The sequence below is a fragment of the Sander vitreus genome, chromosome 3 (assembly GCF_031162955.1).
Source record: "Sander vitreus isolate 19-12246 chromosome 3, sanVit1, whole genome shotgun sequence".
Taxonomy (NCBI): Eukaryota; Metazoa; Chordata; class Actinopteri; order Perciformes; family Percidae; genus Sander; species Sander vitreus.
The window spans coordinates 24910111-24926564 of record NC_135857.1 but is presented as its reverse complement, the minus strand read 5'-3'; positions in this window follow the sequence as shown (position 1 = coordinate 24926564).

Genomic DNA, 16454 nt, shown 5'->3' with positions numbered 1-16454 from the left:
ATTATTCATGTCTCAACATTGACACGTGTGCTTTTAAGATTGCAGTCATGGCTGGTTTTACACATTCAAGGTTTCACAAATTGAAGAATAATGTAAAATACACTACTTTAATGTAATGACACCATCATGGGATTATTTTCAGTGCCTGGATGAAGTTTTTCAGGCAACTGTGAAATATTGTTGTGCTAAAATAATTTATGTTTTGTCTGTTGTGAGCATCACCATTACAACCTGCTATTATGCTTTGGGTAATCTAGAGACGGCAGGGAAAATCAACTGTAAAAAGCATGTGAGAATTAAGAAGGGCATCAATACTATACCACATCATTATCGCAAAACCCTGTCTCTCTTCGACTTTAGACTCAGTCTTCCCTTCCTTAAAATGGCTTGATGGAAAATCCAAAAACGAGACTATCCCTACTCTGCTGCTCTAAGCATTTAGTCTCACTCTGACCCACTGTAGCAGCCATCATCAGTCTACACTACTCTATTTTCAATATAAGTATGCTCTGAGATGTGATTTTTAAGACACGGCACTGACTTAGTTTGCATAGTTTCCTCTGGCTGTTTGCTTCAGATCCTGGGGGGACCTGGTGACAAAGACTCCAGCAGCATAAGACTGCAGCTGCATAAGCCTGCAATATATGAACCATATGTTAAAAGCTTGATCATGCAATAGCCTTTTCAGTCTCTATCACATCCCATGAGAATCACGCCACCTGTCCATTTAATGACTACATAGCACTGATGGTTTAGGGTACATCTTTTTTTGTCGGCCTTGCAGAATGCCCAGATTTGATTCTCAGCCAGATTTCAAGTTTGGCTAGAAAACTGAGTAAAACCGCCAAGTGCTGTCATAATAGCCAAGTGGCAGCCGGTGGGTTGGCTGTGATTCCATGTTTTTGCTGCTTCAAATGCCTATCAGTTTACTTCTATTCTTCTTATTTGCTCTGAGATGTAAACTCTTATACTCCATGAAGCTGCTTCATATAGTATAGAGTATACAGTATACTGGCTCCATGAGCCTGATGTACCCTTCCATGTTGACTGTCGCATTACCAATTGCAGTAGCGTTCGAGTCTCCTGTAATGTCTGTACTTGAAAAAAGGTGCTACACACATTACAGGGCACACATTCAACCTGCAGTTGGAAAATAGTCTAATCAAAGATCTGTGTCCAGAGACTTGACATTACTGAAATAGCTCAACAACTATTGGATGGATTGGCACAGGATTTTTGATCAATCAAGTTAATAGGTTAATAGGTTCAAAACAAACTCAGCGGGATATAGTGTGTGATGTAAAACAACTGTCTATGCAGATCATGCTTCACTAAACATGACAACTATAGACTTGAAGGGTAAGAAAAGCAGGCCATCTTCGTGAGGAGCAAGTGTGGAGTGATACATTTAATAAAATTAAAGTGTATCTGTTCCGTAAGAATGAGCGACTGACGGGGATCTAAAAAATGCTTTAAAAAATGCTCTTGGTGGGGATTGGCGTTTGGTCTTGTTAATTACTCTCTCTCCCTCACACACACGTTTTCTGTGTGTTCCACCATGCCTCAAAACTCCATGAAGCCCATCTTAGAAACACACGACTCCATAGACCTACCACAGTTCTCTTTGGGAAATAACACTCCGTTTCATTTCTGCTTAATGCACTGAGACAGCATAGGTCACAATTAACTTTGACAGGGCAGCTGACCGTGGGGTCCAAGACTCTAGTTATGCTAAACAACGTAGGTAGCACCACGGACAGAGACATTGCAGTAGAACAGCACACCACTTGGTTCACTGCTGTTGAGACAAAACTGTGAAAACGGCTTCATGCATTTATCAGTGACTATTCTGACCTACTGTGCACTTTAATTTATTCACCTTTGCTTCATAAGTTCCAGTTATGTTGTATTCACAATTTTTTAAATGCTGCTTTCCCCTGTCATGTTTCTCCATATCCTCTTGCTAATCCATTCTGACCAGTGTTGGAGGGAAAAACATCTAAAATCTCAAAGAGCACTAGGACTACAAGTCCTTAATTAGGTATACATGTATTCTGGAAAGACCTTAAAAACAGGAAATTAATAAATTATAAGTTTATTCAAAGTAAAATACTTTCTGTGTCATTTAGTGTATTCTTATCCAATTCTTACACACCTTTAGCGCCAAAAAACATTAAAAAAATACATTATGCATATTTGCAATATATTGTTGCATTGCATGTTACTGCTCTTAGTGTAAATGGAGGACATTACCAAATGTTAAGCAGTGCAAGCTGAAAACTGATCAAATAGCAGAAAGCAAAGCCACAGCTGACTCCAGGCCTGAGCCATCTGATTCCATCAATTTGTCAGTCCTCTCTTCCCTTCACTTACTCTTTTCTCTTTCTGCGCTGTATCATTGTTGTGAGCATTGTGCATTCATGTGCATTGTGACATGGTGCTTTCAAAGCCAAAATGAACAATAGCTATACACTAGCTGTGCAGAACATCGGTCTCATACTTTGTATTACAACTATGGTAAATTGCATCGTCCCTATCACATCAAATACAATTGAATTCACATATCCCTCCTCTAAGAGATTTTTTTTTTTAATTACTGACATTGTCATGCAAGGAAACGTCTATAACCTAATAAATATGGCTATTGATCATCAGTTTGTCATCTAAGATATTAGATTGCGTTGATTCTTAAATCAGCGGTTCTGTCAATCCTCCATATGCATGAAATACAGACATACTTGCCCTGTGCCAAGATAAAGATATGATTTTGTTTGAAGAAGAGCCAAGTTCAGATGAAACAGACTTGCTTCAGTTGGCAAAGAAAGTTTGTCCCATTTACATTTTAGTGTGCATGTTCACTCTCACTTCGCTACTCTTCCTACATGACAAATATCTAGCCCTGAACACACTGAACAACTGTATTGTTGTAATGCTGCGTGTGTGTGTGTGTGTGTGTGTTTGTGTGTGTGCACTACCAATGCTCTGTCGTTCAACTACTGTCTTAACACAGGACTGAGCAAATTTGAATTAATGCATAATACATTACAATACATTGCACACACAATGCTTTACTGTTAGCAATCAACAGACACCACAGTGCTAATTAACAGTCTTTTGGCAGCTGGATGACTGGCATGAAACCGTGTGTGTGTGTGTGTGTGTGTGTGTGTGTGTGTGTGTGTGTGTGTGTGTGTGTGTGCGTGTGCAATGCTGTTGTTGTTAAAATAACAAGGACAAACCTTATTAATATGATAATGAACACATAAATATGCAATTTACAATAATATTACAATTTGGTGTTTTTCTGGACGTATTTTTCATGCCAATTTGTGTTTGTAATTTGTTTTAGAAAGCTACTGTGTGATTCATTATAATTGCTTGGTCAGGAAGTTGGAAACAGATGCTGAGTCAGGGTGACAGGATGACAAATGTTGACAGGTAAAGGTGTCAGTGTATTATTACAGGGCTGATAATTGACTAAGAGTCTGCTTTGATTTTCATATAGACAAAAGCAAAAAACGCTTGGTTACATCAACCTTCACCTTAGAAGAATCATTATCAACATCCTCTGTCATAGCTAAAATACTGAACCTATTTTGTCTCTCCGCAAGTGCAGTTTCTCTCTGACCAATCAGTGCTCTGCAGTGTTTTTACTCCACCTTTTGGTTTTGGCTCAACTCGCTTGGAACCTAGACTGTGGTGATACCAAAAAAAAGTACCGGGGCCCAGGCACTATCAACAACTTTTGTGGACTGCTTGTGAAAATACGACTAGTTTTCTCATGTTCCTCACTCAGTAGATGGAGCTGGCTCAAGTTTGTGGTTAATTAATGCTCAGATAATATTCCCTTGACTCTTTAATTTGCATGCAATTCTCGAAGTGTCGAAACCTATTTTTTAGCCAAATATAAAAGAAAATATTTCATATTTGTAATCTGTAAAAAATGCCTACGCCGTCGGAGGCTCTTGGATGGAGGCAGATTTCGAGGTCATTTCCATATAAAGACGTAATTCACTACTGATTAAGTAATGAAGACCACTGTGTGTGGACAGATAGAGCTTTCTGTTTGCTCTCTCGTGTGTGAGTAAATATGTCACTACCACTTTTGGAGATGTCCGACATACTGATCATGTTTCAAGGGTAAAAAATGTCTTCTTTCTTTCTGTGTGACTCAGTACACCCTTCTCTTCCTCCTGCTCCTTTCTGTCCCGTATAGCTCTGATAGATGTTCAACCATGAAAGCCTAAAGTGCAGATCTGAGGCGCCACAGCAAAAACCTTTTAACTTTATTAAACTGTCACTCCACCATTTTTCAAGCTCACAGACATCAACGGTTTTAACATAGAGGCTAGAGGACTACATCTCTCTCTCTCTCTCTCTTGGTTCAACTCGTCTCCCTTTCTGTGTCATGTGATCTCTCTCACGTGGCCTGTTAAAAGTTATTGCTGTTATTAAACACCACAATGACATTAAATACCATCTTCAACATAATTACTTGCATTTAATACCATTTTTGAAGTACAATTTTCTATTTAAACCACCAATCTGGGACTCCTAAATCTAACATGATCACCTTTAGTCAGCAGAAGTCAATAACTCAGCAACTTGATGATTAATTGTTGATGTTAAAATTATTAATTTGTTGAACCCTGATTTCTCATGACACTTCCACACACAGACCCAATGAAAAAAGGTAGGTAGGGCTAGGTATCAAATCTCAATACTTTTGTAAATACTACTGACCAAAACTTGTCTGTAGCACTGAAACCTACTCAGATTCATGGTGCTGTTTATTTCTTTGCTCAGATAATTATTCATTTTAAATCATATTGTTTTCAAAGTGACATGTTATTTTATTCAGGTAAACATCCCGTACTTGCATTCTGAGCAAATTGTTTGGAAAAGATGAAATGGTAAAATATTATTGAATAGAAGTGATATTTAGTATATGTGATGTGATTGCTGTTCTTTCTACTAAGTAGAAGATCTGGTATAATGTGTACAAAGATTAGTTTCTAAAATAAAAAGCTTCCTTACAGACTCAGGGCAATTAGCTTTTTCTCATCATGTTTTAACTTAATGTACAGCTGCCATGGCATTGTCTGATACTGCAGTGTGTCTATAGGGAAAAAGACACAGCGGATTACTGGTGACAGAAGAAAAGAAGAACTCTGAATGGTGTGGGAGGGTGTGTGTGTGTGTGTGTGTGTGTGTGTGTGTGTGTGTGTGTGTGTGTGTGTGTGTGTGTGTGTGTGTGTGTGTGTGTGTTTGCCTGCAACATGGATGCAGACCTTTGATAAGGCCGTTTTAATGCCACAGAGTACAACATCCCTGGGCCACCCAACATGAAAGGGTCCAGGTTCTCTGAGGCAGAAAACACTCACAGGTACCCAAGTCTCAAAACAACTTCTGACGATGGATTAAACTGCCAGCTTCTTCTGAGAAGATCTGATAATTGACACATTACTTTTGAGAGTTACTGTATCGAATGTATCCGTCAATGAGCTGCAATGTCCTGTGAATGTGGATCCGTCAGGTTTGAGTCATTGAAGTCTCAACAGAAAATACATCCGGTACAGTTAGCTGACATGCAGATCTGTAACCTTCCTGTTAGTTAACAAACTGATGATCCATAATTCTGTTCTTCTGTATTTTCTTTAACATCTTTGCAAAAACAGTCGGACTTAGGGCTGAAACGATTGCTTGAGTAACTCGAATAATTTTAATACTAAAAATCCTCAATGCAAAATGATTTGCCTCGAAGCTTTGTTACCAACGTTGTATCGCTCACAGTGTTTCCGCACGAGTATTATTACTGTCGCACACCGGGCTGACGCTGCTGGCGACACATGCCATGAAGACTGATACAAAATGAAGAAAGAGCGTAAGGGGCTAAGAGCAGAGACAGGTTGGAGAAAATGACAGAAAGTGTCCAAAGTTTGGAATCAGTTCAAACATAATTAAAACAAAAACTCTGTACAGTGTGTACAGAGTTTTCGAGCAAAATCAAACTAGCTTATCACAATAATAGCACAACGTCAGTGCTTCAGCATTTCAACAGAAAACATTGAGTCTAACTTAATCCTCCATTCCACGAAGCGGACCCGACAAAAATAAATCACAGAGTCGTATAGACAATGAAACTACACCAAACACAACAACTACCAAAATCAAAGACAAGAAAATATGTAGTGGTGACCACAATTTGATCTAAAGAGCTGGAAAAACAGCTGATTCTTGCGCACCATTTTCTCTCACACACTCTCTCTTCACGGAGAAACAGCTGATCAACAATCTACTAGCATAAGTGTAGCAGAGCTGTGTAGCATTGTAATCAAATGTATAAATGAAAATAGGTTGAGTATAACTAATATTTACATATAGGCCTATATACAGATCAGTCTCAGATTGAAACTTGTAGTTCTGAAAGTTAAGTTGCACAACTTAAGGTAATGTTTATGTATGTTTAATGAATGCCTTAGTTTGAGGTTGTTATTGCATTTCAGAAAATGTTTTCTTTAAAAACAATGTAATATGGCACTTAAATGCACTTAATATGTTTAGTTTTTTGAGAGATGATATTGTAAGCAATGTAGGCAATAAAAATGTTCCTTTTTCCAAAAATTAAACCAAACTATTGAATATCATTGCTCTTCAATAAAACAAAAGTATTTCTTATCCGATTACTCGATTAATCGATGGAATAATCGGTAGAATACTCAATTACTTAAATATGGGTCAGTTTAATCTTTCTCTCTCCTGCATCCAGCTGCTGGATTTCAGCTGAATTTCCTGAACTGACTGAACAGAAAGCTTTTCCCCTGATGATTCTCCTGTTGAGTCTCTGCAGACTTGTTAGCTTATTCACTTCCACACTTCCTGTCAGACCAAATCTTCCCTCCAGATTAAGACCGTCCATGTTGGCCATGTCAGCCATGTCTAACTGTGTTTCTGATGCGTAACTTCTACGCTTTACCTGGCACTGTCAAACACTGCCATCATCTCAACTCAGCCATGCAGGAACTGTATAATAGATTTTCTTTTTTTATCCCAACGTGGGGAATAGTCCTGGATTCCACAGCATCCTCTTAATGGAACAGCATACAATGGAATGTGTGCATGCAGGTTGTTATACATGATTTACACTGTTGTTCATAATTAAATATGGCTTCTTGGCCAACATTTAAAAAGTCACAGCAGGGCCAAATCTGACCTCCTCTCATTAATAATGACAACCTGCTCCACTGCTGCTGCCTGCATCTCCTTTGAAATTAGATCTGCAGTAGGTAAGACACAGACCTTTTTAGCATTCTGAAAATTAGGTCTGGTGTGCAGCCGTAATCATGATCTTTGAGTTTGGCTGTGAGCAGTTCTGCCACCAAGGCAGCTGAACCTGACGAATGCAATTAATCACAACAAACACAAACTAACCATATGGCTGTCCCGCATGGGGTAAAATAACACAAACAAGCAGCGAATGGTCAAAGTCAACATAGTCCAATTTAGGAGGAAGCTAGAAGGACTGAAATAATTCAGCAACAGGAAACAACCTTTAATATTCATCGTCCATCCTTCAAAACAACACCAAGTAAAGAAAGAGCAGTGGGGCCAACTCTACCTTTAGCAAGTACTGTAGCAGGCCTGGGGTCTCATTTATAAAACTGTGTGTAGGATCCTTACTTAAGGCGCTGACACACCAAGCTGATAATCGGCCGTTGGACACTCTGGCGAGGTCAGTGACTCGAGTCTGTTCGGTGTGTTCCATGCCGTCGTCCGTCCGAGGGGCCGTCAGCCTTCATTTTGGCCGATTTGACATGTATAATCAGCGGGGCGGGCACTGTCGGCAGTCAGACTCAAATGACCCATCTGATTGGTAGCGTGCTAACCCGGAAACAGGGAGCGGAATGAGCGTGACTAGAGTCTCTCAAAATCTGACGAAAATCTTTTAAACTGACCTTTGTCGATCTGAAATGAAGACAGATTCAGCAACTGCATGGCCTATTTCTCACTTAAAATGTTTTCAAAAACACGTTTTGGTGAACTATCTTAGTATAGTTATATGAGATCGTATTCTGAACAAGCCGCCATGACAGTCTGTCTTTGAATTTCCGGAGAAACCAGACCCACGTGATGCGTTTGTCCAATCAGCTGCCGGTTTTCATTTTTGGGCGACAATACAGATTAGCGCCACCTGCTGTTATGGAGACGTATTACGTCTTGTCACTTTGGTGTGTTCCGAGGCACTTTTTTGACCAACTCAGGGACACTGATCAGTCCAACTGCCTTTTCTGCTGAGGGCCGTTTATAAAACTGTGTGTACGCACATCTGTAAGCAATGTTCCCTTTATAAATCACAGATTACCCACAAGAGTGCGTACGTGGATCAGCCTCTTATCCCGCCCTGTAAACGCCCATTTTTAACCATAAATAGTCAATGCAAAGCACCTCAGGAATGCTGATCAGTATGTTAACGATCCTGGCAGTTGTTCTTCGTTATTCCGAATCATGCCGAGTCATGATGACTGGCGAGGAAAAAGCCAAAAACTGTATTTGGACCGGGATGGCATGGTTCCGGCGTGATGCCCTCTCTACTGGACCCAATTCAGTACATAGATCCAAGAGCACAGCTTTAGGGAATCTAAATTGGCATATTAGCCAGTCATTGTCATGGTCCCTGAAGCCTCTAAGTGCCAGCAGTGCCATCATGCAGCATTACGCACGTAATATGTTTACAACATATTGTGATTGTTAACACCTTGCCAAAATCACAGTATCAACTGGTAGTATCCCCACCCCGAGATACAATTTGAAGACAGAATAATATAGGAATTAGTCACGAACAGTATTAAAGTTGGACTGATAACGAGGACATTAAGTGTAACAATTGCGCGACAGCTTAACGGCTGTATTTCCAGACTTTGACATTTGATGATATATGCACAGTATTAAAGACAGATATTTAGTTATTTACACTGGGTTCTGCAATTATCTAATGCTAGGGTATTTGATGCTATCCTGTAATCCATGCAGTCGGGCCGTCTCATCTTCCTGTGCTCCGGAGAGGACAATGTTACGGTGAGACGGCGCCGATGTGTGTACGCATAGGTCAGAGTTTGCGTGGAGGACCGCACATTCTCCCATCAGGTTTGATTTTTATAAATCACAACCTTTGCATGGGAAGTGGCGTACGCACATTTTCAGCCCCATTTTGTGCGTACGCCGCGTTTATAAATGAGACCCATGGTCCGTTACACACAGCACACACACGTACACAAACTCACAAGTAGACCCTCAAACACACAGGCTCTTCTGTCATTTACACAAGAACTAGTTGTGATTTACCTGCATTTCAAGATCCACAGATGAAGGTTCAGGATGGAGCAGGTCAGGAAACAGCATTCCAAAAAACAGAGAGAGAAAGACAAACAGTTAGCAACCAAACACCACACATGAACGGAATCATCTTAAAGCCAGCACACTGGATGATAAGTACATTTTTGAGATTTTTTGCGAAATGTACTTAATGAGCACTATCTGACAGGAATGGATGGAAGCACAGCCCAGCCAGTCTAACTGAGGTAAATTTAAGCAGGTACAGTTTGAACAGTTTGATGAAAAGTGGGAAGCAAGGAAAAGAACAAAACAGACTCTGGAGAATGGATTCAAACACACATTTTTCATACTTATATTGCATACTGTATGTACCTTGATTCTTTTCTATTGCCCATGTTAAATAATCAATTCAGTAAGTCATTACTGTATGTAGGCCGCAGTCATCTAACAGTCTACAGTATATTAACCATCTCAAGAGCAAACTGATTATGATTACGTTGATTACATACAAATTAAATGCATTAGTTTCCGCATGTATAAGTACGAAGAATTAATGAGAACAGCCTATGTCGTAAAATATTGAAATCTTCTTGCAGAGGGAAGCTGAATACTTAGAATACACAGAAAACAAATGTGCGTGGAAGTGACAGAGTACACAGAGAGAGAGAGAGAGAGAGAGAGAGAGAGAGAGAGAGAGAGAGAGAGAGAGAGAGAGAGAGAGAGAGAGAGAGAGAGAGAGAGAGAGATCAGGTAAATAAATAAAAAGCACAGAGGTGGTATCGAAAAACCCTTGGAGGTTTAAAGGAGGGCAGTGAGAAGCAGATAAAGAGCCAAGAGACAGTGATTAAGAGGAATCCATTGTACAACTCTAAAAACCAGAGTGACTCAGAATGAAAAGCAGCAAACAGCAGACAAAATGTGAGTGAAAGACACTATTGTCTACTCAGGTATCTCTTCTCTTTTGGTGGTGGAGATATCCATGTGTGTTTAGGGTGTGTGTGACAGAGCACAGCACATAGCCTCCTGTTGCTTTTATATCTTTATCCATTTTTGAGCCTTATAAATGTTCTCCCTTTGTCCTAAAATGGTCATAAATCGATATGAGAGTGCTTCCTTGTTTTATGAATGAAGCCGTCGGCAATTGGAAGAAGCCGTGTTGTGTGTGTTTGACCAATCATCAACGATCATCCCTGCAGACCCCACCCCGAAGGTTACATAATAAATATGCGGAGTAATCACAGACATTTGCCTTATGGAATGATGGCGGTGCGCCATGCGCCACCCAATACCAACCACCAGAACCGAACCGAGTACAGAGACGGACTCCGTCAGCCGCCTCTGGACTGTGTTTGTGTGTTCATAACCCTCCTCTACTTTAAAAAAGTACTGCCCTCCGATCAGGGACTTGTTGGGGGGAGAAACTTCACAGAACTTAATTTAGCCCCTGATGGCTGCAGTCGAAACACACCTTCTGCCTGTCTTGTTGGTTTTTGCAATTAAGTCTTTATTTTCTTCTTTTTTTCACTTTCCTTTTTTTTTTCTCTCCCCTTCTTTTCTTTTCTTCTTCCTTCATCGTGGCTGCAATATTTGCACTATATTATGACCTTCATATCTTGCACTCTGTCAGTTAGTTGAATACACACAGTAAATAGTAAACAAAAACCTAAACAAACAATCCTTTTTAAGCACCGACCGAATTACCTCTGAAGTATCGAAAAACGCCTCGTCATTCAACACCCAATTTCAATACCTAAGAAGTAAATCTCATCAGCGTCAGTGAGCCTATCAGCATGCAGCATGATTCTACCAAGATCTAATAGTGTTTGTGATGTTATGTTAAAGTTTAGCGTTACACGCCGTAGAGACATGCAGGAAAAACTCACGTAGTAGGAGCTGAAAAATAAATAAAAAGATTTGTGCCGTAATGTGTAATGTTGCAATTTCTTTGTTTTATATAGTTGGTATCGAAAAAAGTATTGTTTAGGAACCGGTATCGAAGTCACGGTATTGGTATCACTACCGGTATCGAAACTTTTTAAATGATACCCAGCCCTAACCGTGACTGACAGAGTCTATCCTCCTCTCCTCCCCCCCCTTTGTCCTCCTTCATTCAATCAGTGGACTGAGTGGTCAATAACCTGGAGGAACTCAGAACTTAAGTCAGCCATTAAGTACAGTATGTAATTCTAGAGTTAAAAGAAAAGTCTCAGAAGACAATAACTAATGATGAGGCTGATGAACTGATCTCAGACCTGTTTTGGGATCCATACTGGGGAAGGGAAACACAAACAGCTCAACTCAAACAGCTGCACCGACACAGAAAACATGTAATCAGTGTGTCTTTTGATGTGTGTCACTATGTTAAGCAGCAAAATCAGGTTGGTGGAAGATTAGAAGAAAATCATGGTAAACTGCCTAATTACAAATGAAGCGCTTAGAAAATGCCAAAGCTGATAATAAAAGAAGTTTTTCATCTCCAGTACCTAAAGTTGGGTAGGCCTTTGAGAGTGCTGTAAGTTTTTATTGCCTTAAAATGTCAGACATGCCGAAAAATGCAGAACTTCTTAATCTCATCTAGTCACATTTCAAACAATGCCATGTGTGAATAATCTGGCACAATTCATCTGAATGGAACTCTTTGGTTTATGAAAGAATATAATTTATACAGGCTTAAATCTGCTTTTAGTGAATGTAAGACACACAAAAAAACATCAGCCATGTTCCAGACTTATAGAGCATTCACAAATGGTGATATTTGGAAGGAGGACAATTTCCTTCCCATTCTACTAATCCGGCATCATGTATATACCTTGTGATAGAATGAGGGCCTATGCAGAAATCTCTCATGGATGTTTGATTAAAAGCAAACACTGGGTTGACCAGTTATGTAATTTGAAAGGTGTGCCTGCTTAAACAGAACAGATATCTATGGATCTCAGACTGGCTCCCACAGGGTCTGCTATCTTAATACATCTTGTGGCCCTCCAGTTCTCAGATGTGTGCACTGGCTTCCTGTTTGTCAAATAATTGACTTTAAAATACTGAATGCTCTGCTGTGCCATTATGAACCATCCAGACCTCAGATTATTTGGGACTAATCTGCTTTCCCCAAAGTCAAAACTAACGGAGAAGTAGCATTCAGTTTTTATGCATCACATATGTTATTACACATCATAGAAATATCTGGAACTATTTCCCAGAAAACTTGAGTTCAGCACATTCATTTTGATTCTGCCGTTTGATTTGTCTCATAGTTTTTAATCTTCTTTTTTTGTTTTACTTTTTTTGAAACCCTCTTTATGCGTGCGTGTTTTTATATTATCTTTTTATATTGCCTTGTGGTTTTCATTTTTTTTTTCTAAATGCCTTTCATGTTTTATGTAAAGCACTTTGAATTGCATTGTTACGAATAAACTTGGGTTATGATTTATTATTATAAAAATGGCTTGATTATTTCCATACACAATTTGTTTTGAAGAAGACCCTTCCGTCTTTGAAGATAATGTGCAGGTATTAGTAAGAGATATGGTGGATTCCAAATCAATCACTGCACAGCAAGAGACCCATTACACTGGGAATCACAATTTTATATCCAGTTTGATGTTTTGAGCAAACACCTGTATATGTGTTAACTACATCAGTTTGCAGATAAGCAGTAATTGTAACACTTCCTTAGTTTCACGAAGACCTCATTCTATTGAAAATTGTTTACCCTATTACAAAATTTGCTATACTATTATTAGTACAACTATTACATTGCCCGTTGAAAATGCCTGTTTGGAACGAGCCGATTGCTTGGCCTCTTGTATTGCTAAAGGACCCCAAAGCACTTAATATGCAACACCACAGTATAGTCTACTACTGACTTACTGTGTACTCCTACTTCAGAGGAAAACATTGTACTACATTTACCTTACAGAGAACATTGCAGATTCAGAATTTCCTCACAAAATATCACAATTAAAATGCGGAGTAATCACAGACATTTGCCTTATGGAATGATGGCGGTGCGCCATGCGCCACCCAATACCAACCACCAGAACCGAACCGAGTACAGAGACGGACTCCGTCAGCCGGCTCTGGACTGTGTTTGTGTGTGCTGCTTGAGAAAGGAAGGGAGAGAGAGTGCGGATGAAAAGGTGGAAGGCAATGAAAATAGTTTTTCTGTTTAACTACATGTTAGTGTTGTCTTTTTCGTCAACGATATATTGCATGTTGATATCGCCACAGTCAGCGTTTAATGACGGCGCTGTTGTCTCGTCATTATTATCGTTGACGAATTTAACACTTTAGCAGAGGTGTTCATTCCCAAACAGGCTTAGAGGCTTGACGGTTAACGTTGAAGTATGGATTTGATTTGCAGGGGTATTTTGCCGACGGTAATTAGTGTAATAAGTTAGCAGCACACTTAAACAATCGGAGCCAGGGTGAGCATAGAGGCTGAGTCTGAGTGAGAAGGAGGAAGACTGCCACCTTGGCCGGTCGACTCCGAGATGAAGTTATCTTCTGCTGCTGCGTGCTTAGAAGTGGTGAACTGCAGCTCACAGCACCTTCATACGATATGTCTATATGATCTAGTGTCGGCAAAAATGCCTTTTTATTGAGTTTCCTCTAAGAGAAATTATCTGAGGGAATTTAAGCTGGGCATCTGTTGTAACGGATAGAAATGCCTTTTATTGTTTCCTCTTAGCGAAATGCTGAGTGAATTTAAATTGGACCTTTATTGTGAAGGGTAGACACGGAAAAGCCAATGTTATTGCAGCGCTTTTGTTTCCTCAACCTTTATTGTTCGGCCGTTTAGTTTTATTCACAGTTCATTAATATCCAATGCAGTCCAAACTGCTCCAAATTCCAAACCCCTAGTCCATTGAGTACCCATGAAACCAAGTGTAAAGTATATTGGACTAACGGTTTATGAAATACTTCAAAGACAAACACACACACACACACACACACACACACACACGCTGGTTGATTAGAAGTAATGAGACTTTGAAAAGTATCGTGAGGGCCACATCTGCCACACAGGTAGCCATGCTAGCACTAATGTGGTATCAAACACACTAGCTGCATCATGGGTTCTGTGAAAAGTTTTCAGATTGATGCATTTAAATCTGTAACTCTTAGAATCTGAGAACACAAATATGTTTAACACATGCCTAATACATTTCTTGTGTGTTGTTCTGTCACATAACTAAGACTATAGAAGGTTAAAAAATATATATGAAAGGCTACATTCAAATATTCCAAAGGACATGATGAGGAGTCCCCAGTATATTCTCTATCTTAAGGGGTCCTTGGCTGAACATTATTTCAATTAGATTCCTTCTATAAGCCCATAGGGGTTTTCTTGATCTCACCTGCACAATCTTCATTTTTTATTATTTAAAGGTCCCATGGCATGAAATTTTCACTTTATGAGGTTTTTTTATTAAAGGAGAATTTTTACGTTAATCTTGATCGCTATAGCTACGCGAGTACTTTCGATAGAAAAAAACCCCGACCCGAATCAGTGCAGGTAACACGGAGAAGCTGCAGCTTTGTACTACAAGCGTCCCCTGAGCTAAAACGGCAGTGGTCGGGTCAAGTTTTAGAGTGCCTTTGTGCCTCTTAACAGACACAAAATGCAATTAATATGTCTGTGCCACATGAACAGGGCCCTTACGTGTTAACAAGATGCGTTTTCAACTCAGACATTGTTTCTTGTGTTACTGTGGTCTTGATTTTATTGTGCAAAATAAACAAATTCAAATTCAAAAAAGACTGAAGATGTAATCTACTGCCTACATTCTCAAATTATTTAACAGCCAGCAAATGTCTCCAAACCCCCTGACTAACCTACTTAATTACATTTGCTTGTTGTCTGTCAAGTTTGAAGATGATGTTTGTATAATTTCCTGTTTAGAAGTTTGATCTGATCTCCTGTCAACAGTGTATGGTTTATAGTGGTGTCGCCATCTAGTGGCCATAGTAATTATGGCCAGAGCAAAGCAGGAAGTGAGGTGATGAAGTATGAGAGTGCCAAACTCTGGGGCTCTCTGAGGATAGAGAGGTAGATGGGTCAAACAAACAGGATTTTCACCCAGGAGACCGGGATTTGTGTCCCTTAGTTTCTCTGTTCCCCATGCCGACAGAGACACTGCATCTGGAAGCTCACATGTGTGGTTCAACAACAGGTGTTTGTTGTTGCGCGATGCAGCTACTACTGGATACATTATTGTATCCCCCTCAACGGCCGCCACGGTACTACGGCGTTATAAGCGCAACAATCACTGAAATGGAACCCGTAACATCTCTACTTGTCTGTTCTGTCTTTATGTTATCCACCTGTCTGTCTCTGTTTGCATCAGTTATTTCGTTGTCCCGATATTATTGAAATTAATAGAGGAGATAAGTAAAAAGACAGAAGAGGAGAGCAGATCAAAGTCAGGAGAGGGGAGTCAGAGATCCATCAGCTGTGAAGGATAAGCAGCCCCTATGGGAACTCTTTAATGTTTAATTGATTTCAAGGCTACCAACACAGCACAGATAGAACACTGGGTGGTATTGGTCTGGAGCTCCAGATGGTAAAATATAAGATGGGAAAGTTATGAAAGCCCTGAGAGGCAAGGTGAAAAAATATCTTTTTGCAGGAAATGTTTGTTCTTTTATCTCCTACAAGAGTTATTATCTCGCACTCTTCTGCAAATATGAGCTACTGTATGAGCTGCAAGGATGATTCTGGAAACGCTGCCTGTTGGCTGGTATTGGAAATGCGTGCCGTAGGCTAATCAAAATGTCAAAATCAAAATTGGTAACGGTAGTGCAAAAAATCATGAATCAATCTCTCTTTCGCTTGCTGAGTAAACTGTGTCTGTGTGCACGTAGCAACCTAAACGTTGCGGGAATGCATTTCTTGTCTGTACTATGAAATAGAATCGTGCCACAGCACAGTTCCATTATGTTTTAAATTGGATAATTGTAGTCAGCTAACTGAGAAGGTAAAACCTTTTGTCTATACTGAATTTGGCTGAACTTTCAATGCCCTTTGTAGCACTAACTCCGGATTACCACTGGATGCGGAACGTCTGCGGACCGGCTCCGCTGCGGAACGGCTGTGTGGTCTGCCGTCCGTCAATACC